The 14,012-nt window shown below is 44.1% G+C and overlaps 1 pseudogene across 1 annotated transcript in view; it reads left to right on the plus strand.

Annotated features, from left to right (window-relative positions):
- The window catches only part of LOC147736931 (uncharacterized), a 198,930-nt pseudogene that overhangs the window by 88,362 nt on the left and 96,556 nt on the right, over window positions 1-14,012 (plus strand). The window lies entirely within an intron of this gene.

A 14,012-nucleotide genomic window follows, 5' to 3' on the forward strand; every position in this document is an offset into this window, starting at 1 on the left:
AGGGTGCTCTGGCATGAGCTGAGCACCTCTGCAGCTTTTGGAACCATCTCCGTATAGCTGTTCTATGATATAGCCATATAGCCATACCATATACTTTTAAGTGCATTATAATCCTTGCGGTTAATGCTAACTTTGGTTTGGCTTTATCGAAACATGTTGTGTAAGGTGTCAAACACTTTGGAATACTGCCCCCCCCCCCCGCAACTCCTGGCGGTAGGGGTAGCATTCCACTCTTCTAGAGGGAGAAGACATGTAGTTACTGGTACACTCGTTTAAACTTTAACAGAGCCCTGGCATCACAAAATGGATTGCTGCCTCAGACACGAGTCTGCCCTCCTGCTGCTGGACGAAACTCCGGCAGGGGAGGCCTGGACAATAGGTTTCCTGTCAGGGGAGGTGCCAGCACTTCTTCAGACAGGCTGTAGTGTATTGGGGCAGGGAGAGTTGTATTCAGGGAATGCTTTTTCAGACACTGCCTGGGGCACACAAGGTGCTCCATGCATAGCCCAGTTCAAACCTTGCACCCCAGCTCTGGCACGAAACTGGACAAGTGAGGGGGTGTAACCACCCCCTCCCCTGGTCCACCCATAGGAGGGACCTAGCAGGTAGTCCATCCCCCTAACTCAGTCTAAGTATAGGAGCTGTGTCCCTAGGACTTTAGATTCACCTGGACGACATCTTGATGCTAAAATCCCGGAACTTCCGAGAAGTGTGGCTCACTGGTTAGAAGGGGCAGACCCTGAAGCAGAAGTCGGCCCGGGACCAGGGTTCAATTCCCGACGCGGCAGGGTCTTGGGTCAATGTCCGCGGACTCGATAATTCTCGCCTAGGTGCCTATGCTAACCATGGGTCCCACTCTGCAACTCTGGGCAATAGCTTGCTTAATCTCCACAACGGCCCCAGCAGCGCCGGGAATGCCTGGCTTCACCTTGGGGGTGCCCTCTCACAGGGAAAGCCAGGACGGGTTCCCCAGCGGTATACAGCGCCAGGACACCACGTAACGAGGTAACAGTGCGCTTTACAAGTATACATACATACATACATACATGCATACAACTTCGATATTCCATACCGAATGGAAGACTGAGGACATCTCCCTTGTGGTCAAGGAGTGACCACCCTGTTCAAACAGGCACCAACAGCAACTTTGCTGGATAGCAACCTCGAGGGTCCCGCCGGATCCCGAAAAGGCTGCGACACAGGAACTGGACTTCCAGAATTCTCTGACCCGACCCACATCCACAGTGAAGCCGAGACCCGCGGTGGACACGAGAGACGTGGGACTGGAACTCCTGACCTTTCTCCAATTTGCTAACTGCATTGACCCCTGAGTTAACTTGCAGTTGTGCATTGGGGTACTTGAAGCCCCAGACCCGTGGGCCCCGCCTTTGCATTTCATCTCGACGCGTCTTCCCTGTTCCTAGTCCGTTGGCTAGTGAGCCCCTGGAAGACTACTAGTGTAGTTCCTATATTCCCAATAGGCTCTGCACATTGGAAAACTATATCCTATAGGTTAGACATAGGACTGAGGTTGACTAGGTCTCTATTGAATATATTAAATGTAATTATGAATGCCAGCTAGCTCAGAGGTCACTACAAACGTTCTCGAATAAACAAGAAGGGATTTGTTTCTAACAACCGCTTAAAACAACTTTGTTTTCAAAGAGGAAGAAATGTATCTCTAGAGTCACGGAAACAATAGATAGTTATTTCACTCAGTCAATCGTGCATGCTTCGTTTCACCAGAGATGCAGAGAAATAGAGAGACAGGCATTTTCAATAAAAGGTATTTATTGAACAGTCTTCTTTCTCAAGCTTAAGAAATTAACTGCTACAATTGATAAACTAATTGCAAAGTACAATGCGTACAGTATGAAAAGTATTATGAAATAATACTGTAAAAGCATGATATGGTTTCTAAGCCATAAAATACATAAAATACATACATTGATGATTAAAAGACTAAAAGTTCTCAACTGATGTTTCTAAAATATGTCTACCCCGGTGTACCTAACCTAAGTCTAGTACAATGGTAGAAGTAAGTGAGGTGTAGCCTAAGTGTTAGTATTTTCTGCCAAGTATCTTTCCAAGAATTCTCTATGGGTCTAATCACCTCCGTACCTTGGTTTAGAATGTCGGAGATAGAGTATCTCTCTCGCAGGACTCGATCTCCCAGCAACCCGCAAGGGTAACTTGGGAACACTGGAGCTGGATTTCAAGGCCAGAGAAAAGACAGAGTCTCTCAGTGCGTCGGCTGGAGGGTCGGCTTCCTTCGGTCCTTGCTGCAGGAGAGCAGAGTCAGGAAAGGTGATAGTCGAGCTGCTCCAGGCCACCGTGTGCTTGCTAAGGCAAGTGCAGGACTTTTTATACCATAGGTTTGATGTAAGGTTTGGCATAATAATGTCATCAAAGACTTAGTGCATGAAAACTCCATGATTTCTTAGGATAACTTAATATTCAGTAGGGGGAATTTCCTGACTGCTGAAGGCGGGTTTGTCTAAGGAATCGGTGGGCTTTTTGAACTAGTGGAAGTAGCCCTGCCGTATTTAGACTGTATAAGCTATATCTAATTGTTTATAGCTTTTGTTCTATGCCTGTTTTTAGATTAGGATGATTTATAGGATCAGGAAGTTACACTAGGAATCTAAAATGCATCACAACATCGACTCCACAAAATGTATGTTAAACATTACTAAAAGCTGTGTAGAACATATTTTGAAGAATGTGTTTACAATCCCACCCAAAATACAATAAACGCAATTTTGAAACGGTCTGTACATAAACAATTATGAGCATCTATACTGTACGCATGTTAAGTAAAAAAACTACTAAGGCATAAGATATATATACTTTACATAACCTACTAAGTTAACCATAGTTGAATAACATTCATGATAATGGCTCTGTTTTTACGGAAGAAAAAAGTTGAGACCATTTCACGGCATGTTAAATGATAAAGTAAGTCTGTTTCGCTTTTGAAGACCAGGTCAAATATTGTCTCCAGGAAGTACTCAAAGGGAATTTCTTGTTCTCTAAGAATAGTTCTACACTAAGCAGATTGTGGTGTGCCAAAAGTTCAATTTTGAAAAAAGTTCAAATTAAAAGCGTAACAAAAATAGAGTTCACAAGTCAAAAGCGTGAAGGCCAAAATTCAGTGTTCATGGGAACGCTGTGTGTAGATTTCAAAAGTTATTCTCTGAGTCAGGCGAAAACATCAAATCGTCAAGGCTTGAAAAGAAATCATCTACCACAGTGGGTGAAAGCTGAACTACTTTGTTTAGCAGGTCATGTGTGCACAGATGTGGATCATTGATGTTGGCATCAGATGCATAAGCAATATCCGAAGTTGATGTTACCTGTGTGCCTGTTGTCTCTCGTATCTCACCCTCAGTTAGACGTGCCGGTGAGAACTCAATGAATGCCGTCATCAGGATTGGCAACCGTTGGGGACAACAAAATGCATGAGGCGTTACCGGACCTAGCAAGGCGTCGACATCCGATGGCAGGACTGATGGAAGTGTAAGACAGAAGTCCAACACGCATTCTTGTCCGCAAAGCAGGCATCGTAGAACAGGTAAGATGCAATCTTGCCAGAATGGTCTGAATGAAAGTAACCAGGTAGCATTCAGATCTCTTAAACGAGCCAAGCCAAGAATCTGCGTTATTCTCTCACGATACCGCTTGGCTTGGAGTGTCATTTCCATTGTTTGGTGGGTACTGCCGGTGACTGGATTTGCCATATCGGCGCAGGAGAAACAAAAATAGAATACCTGCTACAAGTCCCAAAATGAGACGTAGTCCGCCGAACACAGAGTGCACGAAATTTGAAAAATTCCTAGGACTGCTTCAAATGGTGCTGACAGTCCCGAAAAAACTGACTTAAATACATGTGCTATACCACTCGTATCAGACATGTTTAAGATATGGCTTAAAGTCTCTACAAAATGCGTAGGACAGTTCGTAGAACATAGGGCCAACATTTCTGCAGAGGTCCTTGCAACTTGCAGTGCATACGTCTCTTTAGACGAGGTCAGTGGCACAGTTTTTTGTAAAAGAATTGCTTTCATTCTGCTTAAAGTATCAATTCGTATAGAAGAGATATTCACTGAAGGCCATAATGCCGTCTTCCCATCTGCGTTGCTTTTAGGAAACAATACTTGTATACAACAAGTGACCCTGGATGACACACTCACGAGATAAAGTATCCCTGGCATCATGCCACAACAGCTGTGATCACTCAACATTATATAGCTTCCATTAGAAAGCTGCCTAAAAACTGGGTCTATCACGGTTGTGGGAGCACCGTGCAGGTGGCAGGAAAGGTTATTTGAAGAACCATCACAGGCTCCATGTAAATTAATACTTGAACATAAAAGTGTACCGCTTAGTGACTTTTCACAATGTTTTCCACTAAGAAATACTCTCTTTCCCCTATTCCAATAATTGTGTGTGTATGGTAAAGTCCAGGTTGACTTAATGTATTCCTTACCCAACCTTTCATATAGGCCTACTGGAATGTGTTTTGTGCAGTACTGGAATTGGAAAGTCGTCACTGGTATTGTGATGGTACCATGTATTATCCATTCAATTACAGACTTTTCGGAGACAGTTAATGGTAATATTTCCATTTTTTCAATGCTCAACACCGTATAGTCCGCTCCTCTCTGTGCCAACGAGATTTGTTTATCTGTAAGGTTAAATACAGAAAACACTGACGTGGTGTTTATTAGACGCCATGGCACGTAGCCTGAACTCAGATTTTGTAACGTCCAGCCCAATGTCATTATAGAACGTATGTGAGACTGGCCATGTTTCAACATTAGCAAGTCTTGCTCTATTATGTCAATTGCAGATGATACAATGCTGTCCAAAGAATAAGTTCTGGAGGACAGAGTCATTAACCCATTGTCCACTATAGAGACTTTTCTCTAAATTAATACGATTAATTTCTCGTATTCTTTCTGCAGTTTCCATTTGTGTCACTTTCCAATGTTCGTTGTATGCCGCATATATACCGGCATATATGAAACGTTTTTGACGTGGCTTACGAAGTCCAAGTAAGAAATCACGTAAATCAACGCCTTCTTTAAGTAAAGATAGGTGTTGTTTTATTTGTGGAAGTGTAGATTTCTGTAGCCACTCTAGGCATAGTTTTCCTACACTATAAGTTGTTACTATCCCTGGATGTTGTCTTTGAGAGTATCTAGGGTCTGGCCTGGTCAATATAAATCCTTGTGTTCTATTCAGGAATCTATCTTGACAACTATTAGTGTCTGTGGGCTAGATCAACCATTTTTTTCCAATTTGGATTAATTCTGTTGTGCTGTAAAATCAGATTTACGTCTACCTCCTCATCTGCAGTGCTGTTACTGTCAGGTGTGGCTTTAGGTATGGACGCTTTATTTAGATCTTTTATCTTAGCTATGCCAAGACAAGAGGTTTGCTGAATTGTATCATTTAAAAACATTATTTGTTCTGGAATAATGCAGGCTCTGAATAAGGCTTCTAAACCTTTTACCTGCCAATGTTTTGTGCCCCAGACAGTGTTTGTCTCAATGTTGTCTTTCCAAAAGTCAAAACCTAATGTAGAAAGTTGAGCATAAACGTTTGCAGAATACATTTGTTTAGTATTGGTCAACATGTTTTTTATTCCTGTTTTATTTCCAATTTTGAAATAAAATGATTCTGGATTAGTGAGATTAAACCCTGAGAAGTATGGAAACTTTACATAAAATGTTTTCGAGCTGTCCTTTGGCAGCTTTGGACAATGTTCCCATGATTATAGGAAAAAACATTTCTAGGGTTAGCAGATTTATGCAAATAATGGTGACCATAATGATTATAGCAATACATTTGTTCGTAATTTGATGAACCTTCTAAGTATTCATGTTTCATGAATTTAACTGACATTTCTAAATCAGTCATCATATTATTAACAGTATCAAAGTCCCATTCAATGTGCTTGGTTTTACAAAGTCACTCAAAGAAACCTTGAATTGGTGTGGAATCTGCAGCTACTCCACCATGCCATACATGTCATAATCAGTTCTGTCCCATGCTATACCACCTGGTATAGGGATGGCTGTGATGTTCACTGGTGACAAGTCTCGTCGCTCACGATTTGATGACATGGGAGGTTTCAGGAGTAAGTTGATGTTCTTACTTGCTGTGTCCATTGCACTATATTTTCCATCTATGAATTATCCCAACCTTAAAACCAGAATGAGCCAAAGTAGGAGAAAACATAACCCCATCCCAACCCAGAATTCAATCCTTGGTGAGACCAGGTATATTTTGTCAAATTGATGAAAGAATTCTGTTACTTTTTCTTTAAAAGTTTTACTGACTAGTTTGCCTTCAGGTACACTGGGATCCTCAGAAAATGTATCAAAGTTGATGAAATAGCCAGAGGCATTTCTGTCAATTGTTGGAATTGTATCAGGATTTTTTGGAATCGCCGGTTTTGCTTCTTCCTTTGTCATATTTGTGTAGTCCGATGCCACATCATTTTAGACAGGTGTTTCTTGACAAACTGATATTTGGGTCTCAAGAGGCACAAGTTCCATTGCTTTGATGCATAGTCCTTCTTTTCTCACTGCAGGTATATCAAAGGTGATAAGTCTTTCAGTTTGAACCTCTTGGATTGTAGCAAGATTAGGCTGTCTGCTACATCTTGTGAGTCCACTGGGCCTACTACTTATTATAGGCTGCATGTTGTGGTTTGACCAGGTCGATGGATATGGACCTGTTCTCCTTTTTTCCAGCAAGAAGCGGCAGTACTACTGTTCTTGATCTGAGGTCTGCTAGTACAAGTACTGGTTTTCTGTAAGAAGGCCCAAATTCCTTCTTGTCTGCGATCTTTTCTCTGACTAGATCCCCAATCTTGGGAATCCAGACAGGCCTTGCTGAGACAAGTGGTTTTTCTTCAGTGGTCGTCGGCTTTTCTTGTGTGTTGCTCAGACTTTGTCTTGTTTCATTAAGTCCTGTAAAACAGCCAAACGGTCTTTGATATCAAAGGGTTTTTGTTCCACCACTGAAGTGTGACGATCTAAGTCCTGTATGGACATTCTAGTACCATACAATAATTTGTACAGACTGATTCCACCCAGAGAGTTTCTTGGCAGATTGTTAAGACTGCGTTGGACATTTATTAGATGTTTGACCCACCCATCACCCAAACCTAATACCCTAGCTGTTATAGATTGCTTTATGTCACAGTTTTTTCTTTCCACTACCGCATTTCCCTCAGGATGGAATGGACTTGAGTATAGCAATGCAACGCCCTAAGCTGGCCATAGCCTTTTTGTAAGCCCTAGAGCTAAACGCAGGACCCTGGTCAGATTGTAACGTGCCAATTGCGTATGTGCCGATAAAGACTCGCAAATCTTTTATAACAGTTCTGGCGTCAGCTAAGCGCTGCAGCCACATCCAAATGAATCTTGTGCAGGAATCCACTGTGACCATGATGTATTTATATTTATCATCCTTATGTAAGGGACCACAGTGGTCCAGGTAAACACACGCTAATGATTTATCTGAAATTAGAAGGGGCGTCTGTGCAGGACGTTTCACTGTAGAGACTTTCATCTTCTGGCAAATTTCACATTCTAGAACGTAGTTCCTAGTCTGTTTCCTCATGCGTGGCCACCAATATCTCTGTTTTAATAATGATACTGTGGCCGAAACACCTGCATGTCCAGAGGCGAGCCCCTTCATGCGCTGCTAAGATTAGTCCTAATCTATGTTCCATGTTTGGAATTGCTCTATCACCCACTCCAGGGATTCGAGCAAAAGGAACATTATTCGCATCAGTTATATATGAGTACTTCACTGGAAAGCATTTTAGGAGTGTTTTGCCACTCTCTTTCACTGAATTAGTGACAGCTTGCATTATTTCGCTATCTGTTTTCGTTTTTGAACGAGTGATGCAGCTACGGAAGCCGTTTGCACAGCTGCCTTCGCAGCTTCATCAGCCAATGAATTCCCTGCAACGTGAACGCCATCACGTTGATGACTCAGTGTATGGATCACGTGAGTCTTTTGTAGTTCTTTCTGTAATAGAATTACTTGTTCCCAAAGCACTTTTTGCTTGATTGTGCCACCACTTGCATCTTTAAAACCGTTTTGAACCCAGTTCTGCAGATATTCATTGTAAGACTGGACGCAGCAATACGAATCGCACACTATGAGTGTGGGGAATTCGCGCTGAGCTGTACAGTCCCCGAGTGATTGAGTTTTTGTGACCATTGGTCTGAATTTACCTTTACGCCAGTGACCTTTATCAATCGCGCATGCAGCACTGTAGGCTTTTTTCCCCCACTTGCGGGTTGTGCTGATCCGTCTGTATATATTATACATCCGTAATGTTCTAGAGGCAGAAGCATTCTTGGTCGTATTGGAGGAACTCTTGAGTTTTCAAGTATGGATCAACAACGTATTCAACGTCTGTTGCAGCAAGAGAGTTAACCCATTGTATCCATCTCGGATGTAAAGCCTTAGCATTTGGAATGCTTGCTTTTGTAACTGCCTCTAAGGCAGGGACAGGTATATCAATCATTATGCGTTTTCCCTGTGCCAGGGCTCTCTCTTTTGCTACTGCAGTCTGAACCGCTGTCAGTATTTTTTCTGTTGAAATGAACCTCATTTCAGCTTGTGTGTACAAGTGTGATTTGTATGCTATAGGTACCTTTTCCCCTTCATTAAAGGTTAGGTATGTGAATCTGCATCTCCCTGGGATGATTTGGATAACAAGGTTGCGCACGTTTTCCCGTGTCTGTAAATGTGTTTTCGCTAACATGTCTGTTTGCACTGAACACAAAATCTCTGTGTTTTTGAGTCCAATTAGTTGGTTTGAAATCAGGTTTGATTAGTTCGTAGAGAGGTTTATACCTCTCTGCGTAGTTTAGAACATTCGTTCTTCCAAAATTTAGGAAACCTAGAATCGATTGCAAGTTTTTCAGTGATTTTGGAGGTTGGAGCAGCGCACATTTCTCAAGAAAGTTTGCTGCCAGACTTTTGCCTTCACTTGAAAGTTTGTATCCTAAGAATAGGACGTTGAGGTGGGTAATTTGTGATTTCTTAAAATTGAATTTGTACCCTTCAGAGGCAAACCCAAGTATTATGGTGTTCACTCTTTTCAAGTGCCTGTCCAAATCGTCGTCCGTAAGATAGATGTCATCGACATAAGATAATGCCTCATCATCATACGTTTGTAGTAACTCTGTTACTCTGGCTGAAAATTAACCTGGACTATTCTTGAATCCCTGGGGGAGATGACAAAATTGTCGCAATGTCCCAATTATTGAGAAAGCGGTCAAATACCTGCTTTCAGGTGCAATGTTTTGACAGAAAAGCCCATTGAAAATGTCTAATGTGGTTTTATATTTTTTGCGCACAATGTTACCCATTAGTGCTGCACTATGTGAATTTTGTACTGCAAATGTTTTGCAACAAGAGTTTAAATGTCTGTAATCCAAAACTAGACGATATGAATTGTCTGGTTTGGAGACAGGAAACAAAGGATTGTTCATTGATGAGGTGCATGTTTCAATCACCCTTCTGGTTTGGAGACAGGAAACAAAGGATTGTTCATTGATGAGGTGCCTGTTTCAATCACCCCTTGGTATTCAAAATATATTATTATTTCTCCCTGACCTGTTTTTTTAGCTTCTTGCTTTACTGGGTACTGCCTCTGGGCAGTAGGTTGAGTTTGTAACTGGATTTTATGGAAAGACGAATCCTCATCCCATCCTACATGATTTTTATATAATGCTGGAGTCTGGGCTACTGCCCATTTTCTGGCATATGTATATTTTTTATGAATTGGAATATGATTTGAGAAGGCTGACATAGTGATGTCTTCGCCATGTGGGCACTCCCTGACAAATTCTGGTGGCCAGTCTCGTTCAGCTAGAAGATTGTCATAACCCTTAGATATTAACTGACACAATAGAGGGGAGAGGGTAAAAAAACTGCTCTACCACCCGAACCTCCTTAGTCACTATACTACACACGTAGAGGGGTGGAGAGGAACAAAAAAAACGCAAATAGTGAATTTTACAAATAGTGACAAACTCATATGTTTGAAAAAACTGCCCTCACTCACACACAAGTGTGTGTGACATGCTTCATCATAGGGTCTGCTACAACGCCCTGGCGTAGCCACGTACAGGGCCGAGCATAGGGAGGGGAAACCTATAACATAAAGAAATCACAAACACTAAACGTGACCAACAATGTACTAACCGAGACGTGTTAGTACAAGACTGGGTACAGTGATAAGACAAGGTGCAGTCACAAAAGGTTGTTTAAAACTGACTCCTGGATACCTGATATCCCTTTATTAGTAGGCTCTAAGGCCAAGATTAAAATTCAATAACGGATGGTGGTGTTAAGGAAGGACTATTAGGAAACTATAACACCCATCCTAAACTGCTGAAGTCAACATGTTTTCGACCTGAGTATGTCCCAAATCAGTAGGTCACTTTGTTCTTCGTCAGGACATCTTCTCTGTCCCAGTCCCAAATGCATACTCCTTACCTTAATACGTAGTCGAGGAGATAATGTTAGATCAAATTGATTCAGTCTGTGTACAGGAAGTTCAGACAACACGGAATACATAAACTGTGAAGAAATAAACAAACAACATTTAAAGAGGTGTAATCCAAACATATGAACCCCTTATAGACGCTGTTTCAGGCTTAGTCCCCTTTAATTTATAATACTGCTAATGTATAAAAAGTGCAATTCCTTTATCCCCATTCCTGACTACTAAATAGTTAGTCATTTCCATTCATGTTCAATATTTTTGAACTCAAATAAAATGTAGAGGTGTATCATGAAATTCAGTAGAAGATGTTTAATGCAAAGTTGAGGTTGATTCGAGAGAGTTTATAATTTGATCTGATACTCTAGTTGTGCACTTGATCAAAATCACACATAAGTACTCAATACCATTATTGAGCGTAATTAGGCCCATGGTGTTAATTTAGGCATATTCACTCACTGAGTTTATTAGCCAAGTTCGCTCCCCACGCTGCTGCACGGCTCTGCCTGCATTGTTTTTGCCTAATCTTGTATTTTCCCCTGTGCCTAACTTGCTTTCTTGCCCAGACTTGTTTTTATTCCCCTGTGCCTGTACTTGGTTTCTTGCCCAGACTTGTTTTTATTCCCCTGTGCCTGTACTTGGTTTCTTGCCCAGACTTGTTTTTATTCCCCTGTGCCTGTACTTGCTTTCTTGCCCAGATTTGTTTTTATTCCCCTGTGCCTGTACTTGCTTTCTTACCCAGACTTGTTTTTATTCCCCTGTGCCTAACTTGCTTTCTTGCCCAGACTTGTTTTATTCCCCTGTGCCTGTACTTGCTTTCTTGCAGAGACTTGTTTTTATTCCCCTGTGCCTAACCTGCTCTCTTGCCCAGACTTGTTTTTATTCCTCTGTGCCTGCACTTGTTTTCTTGCCTAAACTTGTTTTTCCTTCCTGTGCCCAGTTCTCCCGCGGCCCCCGCCCGTTTTTCCCGCCGCTGCGTCCCTGCGCCCCCGCCCACCTGCAATCCCATTTGCCGCCCCGCTCCCGCATCCCAGCTGCTCCTCCCTCCCACATCCCCTTATATGGAAGCCGCGCAGCGGTGAAAGGAGCGACCTATGACTCTGCTCGCAGGCAGGTCGCTCTGTAGAAAAAGGTAGGGCTAGGACCTTTCTCAAGATTTGCCCGGCGCTAACCGCCCTTGTACCATTCAAATTTACCAAGCAATGAGGCAGGCGCCGGAGACCAGAAGGCAGGAAACAGGAGTTTATTCCGACGGAGCAGAACACATCAGATCAGACAACAAGGTATCGTCTCGAGGTGCTCTAACAGCCTCTCGGAGGCCTGGCCTCTTATACACTGGTTTATGGCATGTGACCTTCCTTTATTACAATCACAACTTTGTAAGGCAAGGAAAAGACATCCCCGTAATCCTCGTGTTAATCCCACCCCCATATACCTTCACAATAGAGGTCCTCAACCTGCTGATAAGAGGAAGAGTCATCACGCAGCTGAGTGTTTCGTCGAGTCTTAGGATGTGTGCGCCTGATCATGTCACAGGGGTTGGGGAGGCCTGGATCAATAGAGGGTCCTTTGAAGGAGAGCGACCTCATACAATAAGGGTAGTAAATGATATCTCTCGGCTTAGGCAATGGCCTCGGACCTGTGTGGACAGTCGGACACGGGGTGAGGGGCCGTCAATGGAGTGGTATTCATGCCGCGTGGACAATCCAGCGCAGAGGGGAGGTTGCTCAACAGAGGGGCATTCATGGGAGGGGAGGAGGTGTTGGTCAGGCGCTGGCATGACTCCCAAGGACAGGGTCATGCAGAAGGGTCATGCTCATAAGGAGGAGGGAGGGGGAGCCAGGGCGCGCGGAGGATGCTTGCTGGGTCACAGGGGCGCGCTGGCGATAGATCGTGGGCAGGGGGACCATGATATCTAAAATGGCTGCCGTGCACGTAGTACATAGGTGACCTAGAATGGCTGCCGTGCACGTAGTGCATAGGTGACAAGTTGGCGCAGATAATGTTCAGATCGCAAACTAAAATTCCACAGTCCTCCCTTTTAACATGTCTCGCCAACTTGTCAGTTTGGATTTATCCCCATAAGGCCACGTATTTCTACTTCATAGAGGGGGCTCATGTGCTCATTTCGGAAGTCCAAAGTCTTTGGGCACATACAGTTAGAAGCAAGGCCGAGCAAAGGTGGCAGACATTGGATACCTAAGCAACACCCACATAATATTACAATAGGTATCAGTACGAAGGAAAACAACTTCCAACCCCAATTTTTCAAAGTGTCCCAAAACCAGCTCCCAAGCGACCATCCTTCCTGCTCTTGGTGAACCTCTGAGGACAGTCTGTGGAGGTGTTCAATGGCTTTGTAGACTGAAGGCGAGTTGTCAGGCACGTAGGTGCAGCAGCTGGATCCGATGATGCGGCATGCTCCTCCTCGGTCGGCTAGGACCACGTCTAAGACAAGTCGATTTTGGAGGGTCACGAGGCGGACCGCCTGAAGCTCCGCAGTATTGTTGGCGAGGATGCCAGCCGTGATATTGATCGTTGTTTCTACTGCCTGGGTCAGGTGTCGGATAGCACGGCTGTTAGCCATTGGGCCCCACAGAGGAACAAGTCCCTTTGCTGCATCCAGGAACTGTGCTCCAGTGGAGTCGGCTTGCCCAAGGTCGTCTGCACGCCTCTGCCGGTGGTGGTTGGCAGGGGCTACATATGTGGGTGGAAGAACGAAGGCAATATAACAGGTGCCCTTCCATCCTTTCGGGAGCCAGGTGTAAGCCTTGGTGCCACACACAAAGTACATATTCGGAGAAGCAACAAAAGAAGGGGGTTCAGCTGAGTCCAATGTTCTGGTGACTCGGCAGGCGCTGTACCCACCAGCTGCGTTCCTTGGCCTTCTAGGCACACGAGGCCAGTGACATTGACCACGGACAGAGCCACAGTCAGGGTGGCGGTAGTTTGTTTCTGCAGATGAGAGAAGGTGGTTCTGGCTGGATTGTGGAGCACCTGTACTTCGACCCGTTCTTTGGCTGGAATGTCTTTGATGAAGGTGGTGCCTGCGAGTGCTGGACACAGGGCAGCTGGAGTCTTTCCTGTTTTGTTCAGCCAGAACCCAGAGTAGAAGAGTGACACTGTCCGGCTGGAGGTGGCGTTGTCCCTGTGGCTCTCTTGCATGAGGATCAACCAGGCGAGGCAAGAGCCGTGAACTGAGAAGGGTGAAGGGATGAAGGGGATGGAGTGTCCAGTGGCATGTGGGAGCAACCCACAGATCCAACAGTTCGTAGCATTTGCAGCAAGGTTATGTTGGTGCAACAGTTGCACAAAGGAATTGTTCCAGAATTCCCTGCGCCTTTCTCGGAGCTGAGGCGACAGAGAGATTAGGTGATGCTCTTTCAGGGGTGTTGGCTGTGCAGTAGGTAGCAATGTCTCATGAGCCGGTGTGCTCTCTTCCAGAATCCAGAGGGAGGTCATGAGA

This window comes from Lissotriton vulgaris, chromosome 1_1, assembly GCF_964263255.1.
Source record: "Lissotriton vulgaris chromosome 1_1, aLisVul1.2, whole genome shotgun sequence".
NCBI classification, from domain to species: domain Eukaryota; kingdom Metazoa; phylum Chordata; class Amphibia; order Caudata; family Salamandridae; genus Lissotriton; species Lissotriton vulgaris.